The sequence below is a fragment of the Mandrillus leucophaeus genome, unplaced genomic scaffold, assembly GCF_000951045.1.
Source record: "Mandrillus leucophaeus isolate KB7577 unplaced genomic scaffold, Mleu.le_1.0 Scaffold811, whole genome shotgun sequence".
Lineage (NCBI taxonomy): Eukaryota > Metazoa > Chordata > Mammalia > Primates > Cercopithecidae > Mandrillus > Mandrillus leucophaeus.
In genome coordinates, this window is record NW_012108820.1 from 370,599 (window position 1) to 379,063 (window position 8,465).

Genomic DNA, 8,465 nt, shown 5'->3' on the forward strand with positions numbered 1-8,465 from the left:
TTCACCGACTGTCCATATCTGAGCATATTCAGCTACCATGGAAACTACAAAGGAAGGAAAAATATATTTACTCCAAAACTCATTTACTGGGATTTTTAAGTGCCCTTTCTTCCACAGAGCCCCAGAGTAGTGCTAATGTGATGGGGGCTGCTGTGTTTTCCAGCACGAGCTCCCATCCTCTGAGGGTCCTGAGAAGGACTGGTCCTGGAGTCTTCATGAAAGGAATCAGGTGGTCTCATTGGATGGAACATGTGTAGCCCCAAACCTGACGGTACAGGGAGTAGTGGGGGTGGCAGGACAACGTTCACCACAGTGGTGGAGGATCACTCAGGGGTAGACTGAAGGAGCTGGCTGCTGCATCCTCTGCTGCAACAGGAGGAAGAGCTCACGGCAGTCCTGGGAAAGGCTCTAGCTTGATCCCAGAGTACGTGGTTCCGTCCTTCTTTTTCTTTTCCTCTGGCTGCTTGAGATCTTCTTGATTTCATGTTGGGTCTGTGGCCATTACAATCAACTTATTAAAGGACCTCTCAGCAGCCACGTCTGCAGCCTGCCTTGTGGAAAACTGGGTGAGAGCACCCTGCTGTTTCTGCATTAGCGTGATCGTCAATCTCTCCAAACTGGTAGAAATGATTTCCCTGATCTGTTTCACCCACACCATCTACCTCTAATGTCGTGAGAGTCTCGTCCTCTGGTGCGTCCAGATGAGGCATGGTTGAAGTCTGCTTTGGAAGCTTCTCTGCTACAGAGTCACTGATTCCATAATATGAATCTTCAACATTTTGATCAGCAAGGGGATCGTCCAGATCTGTAGGCTGCTTGTGTCTGTAGGGACGCTTCTCTTTTCTCTGACACTCTCCTTTCACCCAGCAGGAGCAAATGTGAGGCTGATTCCTTTGATAGCAGGGTATGGTCCAGGCCAGTTTGAGCAGCACGACACTGGGGGATGTGTCTTTCTCCAGCATGCTAATTGGACGTGTTCCATCAGAGTTTCAGATCTCTCTCCATATTCTGTGTGTAGAACCCTCGGCTGACATCTGACTTTGGCACATTACTTTCTTTTTTTTTTTCTTTCTTTTTTTTTTGAGACAGAGTCTCGCTCTGTTGCCCAGGCTGGAGTGCAGTGGTTGGATCTCAGCTCACTGCAAGCTCCGCCTCCCGGGTTTACGCCATTCTCCTGCCTCAGCCTCCCGAGTAGCTGGGACTACAGGCGCCCGCCACCTCGCCTGGCTAGTTTTTTGTATTTTTTCAGTAGAGACGGGGTTTCACGGGGTTAGCCAGGATGGTCTCGATCTCCTGACCTCGTGATCCGCCCATCTCGGCCTCCCAAAGTGCTGGGATTACAGGCTTGAGCCACCGCGCCCGGCCGGCACATTACTTTCAAAAGACAATGCTGTGTCATGAACCTGGATGTGCAGGCCACACTCTAGGTCTAAGAGGCAGGTCTGACATTCTTCAATTTAATGCAGATTCGGCGCACTTTAGTCTTTTTTTTTTTTTTTTTTGAGACAGAGTTTCGCTCTTGTTGTCCAGGCTGGAGTGCAATGGCATGATCTCAGCTCACTGCCACGTCTGCCTCCCGGGTTCAAGTGATTCTCCTGCCTCAGCCTCCTGAGAAGCTGCAATTACAGGCATGCGCCACCACGCTCAGCTAATTTTGTATTGTTAGTAGAGATGAGGTTTCTCCATGTTGGTCAGGTTGGTCTCGAACTCCCGACCTCAGGTGATCCGCCCACCTTGGCCTCCTAAAGTGCTGGGATTATAGGCGTGAGCCACCGCGCCCAGCCTAGTCTTTAAAAAAGCATGTCTACCCCAGGGCACCAGTGAAACACTGGGAATGGCCTGGCACAGAGGTTGCATTCCTTCTTGTATGTTGTTTTCTCTTTTGGGGGTGTGTGTTTCTTTTATTTCTTGAAACAACACATAAATGGATCAAAAAGTATGTCTATCTAGAAAAATGTACTTCTTCCAGAAATGAAAAACAAGTTTCAATGAGTTTAGATTTCCTGGCATTTTACTCCTAACCCTAAGAGTTAAATTTATTGTCCACTTACATGCCCATGTTTCTGACCCAAGCTAAGGGGCTGGAAAATGAAACTCAGAGCTAGGTGTGGTGGCACAAGCCTGTAATCCCAGCTACTTGGGAGGCTGAGGCAGGGGGATCACTTGAGCCCAGAAGTTCAAATCCAGCATGGGCAATGTAGCGAGACTCCATCTCTAAAATTAAAAATCAGAACAGTGTCATGTAAATATGGGAAGTCTTAGCATTGATGAAACCTAAGATTTCCTGGAAATAAGTGGGAAGCCTCTAATCCTACCTGGATAGTGCTTTTCTGGGGGATTTTTCAGCACAAGTCTAAATTTCACAAAGCACCTTCAAAAACTGGGCCACGCAGTATCACAGGCATGGCAGTAGGTCTGAAGGCTGGATTCAGGGGCCATGTAAATAACAGGAAAAGCAAATCAAGGACCAGATGCTGAGACTTCTCCTTGAGTTCCACATTGGGGAGAACAAGGAGTTGACTCCTACATACTCTTCCGCTTCTTGGCAAACGGTTGCCCAACTACATCTTGTGCTTCAGCTGCCTTTTGTTTGAAGAACTTTGTGTTCTGGGCACTCTCTTGGCCCCATGTTGGGTAGAAGGAGGCGGTGTCTCAATCCCCCACCACGGGTGTATTTGGTATAACCAGAGTGCCCGAAGTTCTTGCATGACTTTAGGAAGATGGCTTTGTTGAAATGATCCTCCAGGGTGGGGGCACTGAAAGCTCTTTTGTATAATTCTCATATTTGCACTGAATGGCTTTGCTGGTAATGACCTTGCCATACGCCTGAAGCTCAGCTTGCTGCTCTTCCTCAGCCAGGTTTCCCAGGTGCTCAATTTCTGCTTCCTCCTTCTCAAGCTCTTCTTCCTCGTCCCTGTCCCCTTGTTCATTTTAGCTTCTGAACTTTCCATGCCTCCTGCTCCTCCTGACTCTCCTCTTGGTGTTAAGCGCATCCAGAGTAGTGCGGCCCCGCCTGCTCTCCGCCGGCTCTTCCTTGGTCTCCTACAGTCTGGAGGGGGCACCATGCGTCCTCAGCGTGCCTTCTGCCTCCTGCAATGGCTCCTTCTGGTTCAATGCTTCAGCCTCAGGTTCTGAACTGTCACTCGGCCCTTCTTCCCAGTGAGGGCCTGCATCAGGCGAGACTCCGTCTCATCCTCACTGTCTGTGGACTCTCCATACTCAGAATTGCTCTGAGCTCCCCAGGACGCCACTCCTCACCCCCCGCCCCGTGCCTCCCACCTTCCTGTCTCCTCTCCTGTGCTCCCTGACACAGGGTGCTGCACTGCTGCTCCATCTCCTTATTCTCGGTTTCTTCCTTTTCTTCACTAACATCTGCTCATTCCAGGCGCAAGGCACCTCCTTCTCTTCTGAAGCCGCCTGCTTCTATCACTCCAGGCTCCACTGTTTTCAAATGCCAGCCAATCTCTCCTCCTCTTGTCATTCACCTGGTCCTGAAAATGCCAAAGCCTGGCTGGCTGATTGAGCCCTCCTCTTGTTCTCAGGCTCTGCCTCCTGTTCCTTGGGTTTCCCAATGAATGAAAATTCTTCATCTGCCTCATCGGAGGACTCCACAGGGGCACAGTCTGGCCTTCTGGACACACAATGTGGGACCGTGGACCTTCACTTTCTCTGTGGAAGTCTCCCATTTCTCACTGTAATGCAGGATGCCCCAGTGCAGATTCAATGGGTGATTGCTTCATGAGTGCCCTTGGGACTGACAAGTTGATGGGTGGCGACTCCCAAAACGGACTGATTCCAAACTGAACACCTACAAATGTCAATGGACAGAAAAATTCCTTTCCGCCAAGGTGCACGGGGCACTGCTATGTGGCTGATCCCTTCCCGTGCTGCTTGACTTTAATCATTCAGCTATGTGGGTTTTCTCCAAGGCACATTTGGCACAGATGGGAAGTCCACACGCATCCTCTAGGCTCTGCCTGTTCCAAGCGTTTTTTTTTTTTTTTAAGACAGAGTCTTGCTCCGTTGCTCAGGCTAGAGTGCAGTGGCGTGATCTCAGCTCACTGCAACCTCCGCCTCCCAGGTTCAAGCGATTTTCATGCCTCAGTCTCTAGAGTAGCTGGGATTACAGGCATGCACCACCATGCCTTGCTACTTCTTGTATTTTTAGTAGAGATGGGGTTTCACCATGTTGGCCTGGCTGGTTGCAAACTCCCAACCTCAGCTGATCTGCCCATCTCGGCCTCCCAAAGTGCTGGGATGGACAGATGTGAGCCACCACACCCGGCTTGTTCCAGGTGTTAAAACCCAGAGAGGTCACCATCTTGAGAGCGTCTGAGGTGGGAGGTGGGAAGTGGGACTCTCTGAGTCCTGGTGTATTCCCCTGTAAAGGAGAACTTACATATCACCCACCTGATCAAATCAGTCCCGTCCAGGAAGTACTCCTGTTGATTAATTTAAGGACTTGAGACTTCACATCAACCAAATCCCTTCAGGGCAGCACCTGAACTAGCTTTGTTTGGATACCAGGGAGAGGGTGAGTCTGATTTCAACTAGGGCAGGGATGCTAAAAGGTTCTGGGCTCTGAAGCCCCAACTGCAAAATAAGTCTGTCAAGTCTCTACAAATGCACACCCATGATTTCTGATTTATTTCCCTACCTTATTGAGAGTTTACAGTCAAACAGCAATGTCCAAAACCCCAGCCTCTATAAAACTACCTGAAATTAGCATTTTCCTTCAATCTGGAATCAAAATAATACAGGCATGAAGGATCTTTCCCATGGACCACAGTAACAGCATCCTTAAAGCAGCTCTGCTTATATTGTCCTTGGTATTCGGATCAAACCTCCATTCAGAGCTCTACTGGTCTGAGATTTTCTTTCTGGGGACAGGCATCTGGAATGGTGGCACTCGACTCTCGGCTAGATGTGTCTGCACCCACACCTGCAGGTGACTGCCATGTGGGCAGATGACCTACTCTGGCAGGTCCCAGCGATGTCTCTCTGCCTGGGATTGAACACGCAAGTCAGAGGTTCTGAGCCAACCACTCCCCACCTCAGAATGTCCACTTCTGCCCCAAAAGTGAGATAGTGGGAGCCCTCCAGTGATCCACTGGCCTTCATCTCTGTTCCTAGCCACAGCTCCTCAAGCCCTAGGAACAGCCAGATCAATAAAGGTATCTTGCTTTGCTAATGAGATGACTAATCGCTGGGGATCCCTAGGTGGCTTCAGGATGGAGGCTGGCACCAGAAAGACCAAGGCAAGATTGGAGGGTTAGAATGTCAGCCTCACTCCCCCTACCTCTGGGGAGGGAAGAGGTGCTGAAGGTTGAGTTGATCAGCAATAGGCAATGATGTAGTCAATCATGCCTATGTAATGATGCTTTAATAAAGCCCTCAGAGGACTGGGTTTGCAGAGCTTCCAGATAGCTGAAAATGTGGAGGTTCCTGGAACGTGGTGCCCCTGGAAAGGGCATGGAGGCTCTGCACCCTTCCCCCATACCTGGCCCTATGCATCTTTCCCATCTGTTCCTCTGTATCCACTATAATAAATAGGTCAACATAAGTAAAGTGTTTCCCTGAGCTCTGTAAGCTGCTCTGTCCAATCAGTTGAACCTGAGGAGAAAGTGGTGGGAACACCGATTTGTAGCCGGTGGGTCAGAAGAATAGGTAATCACTTAAAGATTTACCTCCATTTTTATTCCCAAGCTTTCTCTGCAACTGCAGGGCCCAATCCAGGGCAGGCAGAGAACTGGCGCTTACTGTGCTCTGTTGGAATTCAGGTGAGTCAGGAGGCGCCTGAATGTAGAAACGTGTTCCTCCGATCTTTTATATAGCCTCTGATCTTGTTTTAGGTTGCAATATCTTCTCTCTTAAAAAAACTATTTTTTTTTCTTATGTTCCTTGTCATGTCTTGTTTCAGTTCTTTCTCTTCTGTTTGCATTGATTTCCATTTCAGCTGGGCAGCTTTCCCCAAATGCATGGTGATCCTTGGCTACCTAGTCACATTTGAGAGGGAGGCATTTAAAATGCTGATGGATGTGAGGCTGAGCGGGGAGGATTGCTTGAGCCCAGGAGTTCAAGGCCAGCCTGGGCAACACAGTGAGACCCCATCTCAAAACAAAACGACCACAACAAATGCTGACTCTAGGTGAGGGTGCTGCCACTGGGTGATGAATTAGAGTGCCAGCTGCTCTCTTGGGAATAACTGAATATTATTATTAATAATATGAGTATTATTCTGCTATTCATATAAATTTGGCAGCACAATTTTGTCAGAAAGGAATCCTCCAACTGGGTGCCATGTAATAGAAGAGGCTGACAGATCTCAGCAGTCACTTGAAGAATTCTACTCACTTTTCCTGTTTTTCTGCAAGAGAATCCATCCCATCCTCAGCAGTGCCCAGTATTCCTGAGTCTAGAGCTTCACTGTCCAATACGTCAGCCACTAGCCATATGTGGCTATTTGAATCAAAATTAAAACTAAACTTCATTTCCTCAGTCACACTGGCCATATTTCGTGTATTTTTGTTTGCGGGTTTTTCTCGAGACAAGGTCTCACTCTGTAACCCAGGCTGGAGTGCAGTGGTGCAATCATGGATCACTGTAGCCTCAACCTCCTGGGCTCAAGAGATCCTCCTGCCTCAGCTTCAACCTCCTGAGTAGCTAGGACTGCAAGTGTGTGCCACCATGCCCAGCAAATTTTTGTGTTTTTTTATAGAAACAGGTTTTCACCATGTTGCCTAGGCTTGTCTTGAACTCCTGGGCTCAAGTGAACCACCCACTTTGTCCTCCCAATGTGTTGGGCAGGTGTGAGCCACCATGTGTGGCCACACTGGCTATATTTCAGGTGGCTATTGAGCCACTAGTTGGACAATGCAGATATAAAGTACTTTCATCATCACGGAAAGTTCTATGGCACACTGCTGGAGACTAAACCTCAAGTTTTGTTTGTTTGTGTTGAGACGGAGTCTTGCTCTGTTGCCAGGCTGGAGTGCAGTGGCACGATCTCAGCTCCCTGCAATCTCTGCCTCCCAGGTTCAAGCGATTCCCCTGCCTCAGCCTCCCGAGTAGCTGGGACTACAGGTGTGCACCACCACGCCCAGCTAATTTTTTGTATTTTAGTGGAGACGGGGTTTCACCATGTTGGCCAGGATGGTGTTGGTCTCCTGACCTCGTGATCTGCCTGCCTTGGCCTCCCAAAGTGCTGGGATTACAGGTGTGAGCCACTGTGCCTGGCCAACCTCACGTTTTATACTTGGGGAGAAGTGGTTTCCTAACTACACTCTTGAGGATGGAAACTGGAAGTGTGATTTTTCTTTCTTTCTTTTTTTTTTTTTAGAGACTGGGTCTTGCTCTGTTGCCCAAGCTATAGTTCAACGGAACAATGAAAGCTCACTGCTGTCTTAACCTACTGGGCTCAAGTGGTGCTCCCAGTTCAGCCTTCTGAGTAACTGGAACTACAGGTGGGTGCCACCATGCCCAGCTAATTTTTGTAGTTTCTTTAGAGATGGGGTCTTGCTATGTTGTCCAGGCTTGTCTTGAACTCCTGGTCCCAACTGATCGTCCTACCTCAACCTTTCAAAGTGCTGGGATTACAGGCATGAGCCACCATGCCCAGTCCAGTTTAGTTATTCTTTATACAATATTTCATTAATTATTGAATTTTCAGTCCTACTCTGAATCCACCTTTAGGGGTACCTGAAGGCTCCCCTTTCTTGAAACTTGACTCTTACCCACCCCCCCCCGCCACAACACACACATTTGTAGGTGTAGGTTTCGTGTTGTTAATTACCACTGGTCCATGTGTCTCCCATCTTTCAAAACATTCTTTATCCCTATCCTACTCCTTCAGCACTACTGATGGGTTTTTGGCAAGGAGCAGAGATAATGTGTGTGGGCCATGCCAAGCCTGAAGTCCTCCTGAGATGTTATTCGCATAACTGATGACAAAGGCAATGGGGAAAAAGCGTTCTGCTGCTTAGTTTTGTCAGGTTTTGTCCAAGGTTTGCTTAGTTACAGTTTTAAGAAATTTTATCGTCTCTGATTTCTTTATATTCCATTGTTTTATTCTTTTCCCAAATATTATTTGAGAACTTACTAAAGGTAAGGCACTGGTCCAGTTGTAAGTTTTCTCACTTTACCCTCCCGTTTCATAAAAAATATTGTTGCTAAACATTTTCAGTGAAAGTTTAATAATTATGTATTTGGCAAAACCTCATGAACCAAATACAGGGCAAGCTTATTTTCAACTGACTAACGATTGGTTTCCTTTACCCACAGCCTTAAGCAGAGTCAGGAGCTGAGCCCGTTCCATAGATGCTAAACCTCAGCCAACCTTAAGACCTGTATGAGAACACATACGTGTTAACACAAACCATTGAGTTTGGGGTGGTTTGCTACAGAGCATTATGTTGTCTGTCTAATACTATGGGAAAACAGTACTTACAAACAGGACTTTGGGTTTT

The 8,465-nt window shown here is 47.9% G+C and overlaps 1 protein-coding gene and 1 pseudogene across 4 annotated transcripts in view; both read right to left on the reverse strand.

Annotated features, from left to right (window-relative positions):
* LOC105530338 overlaps nucleotides 1-5,693 on the reverse strand; it is a 5,988-nt pseudogene extending 295 nt beyond the window's left edge.
* The window catches only part of HMGB1 (high mobility group box 1), a 170,622-nt gene that overhangs the window by 77,090 nt on the left and 85,067 nt on the right, over nucleotides 1-8,465 (reverse strand). The gene's annotated exons all lie outside the window — the stretch shown is intronic.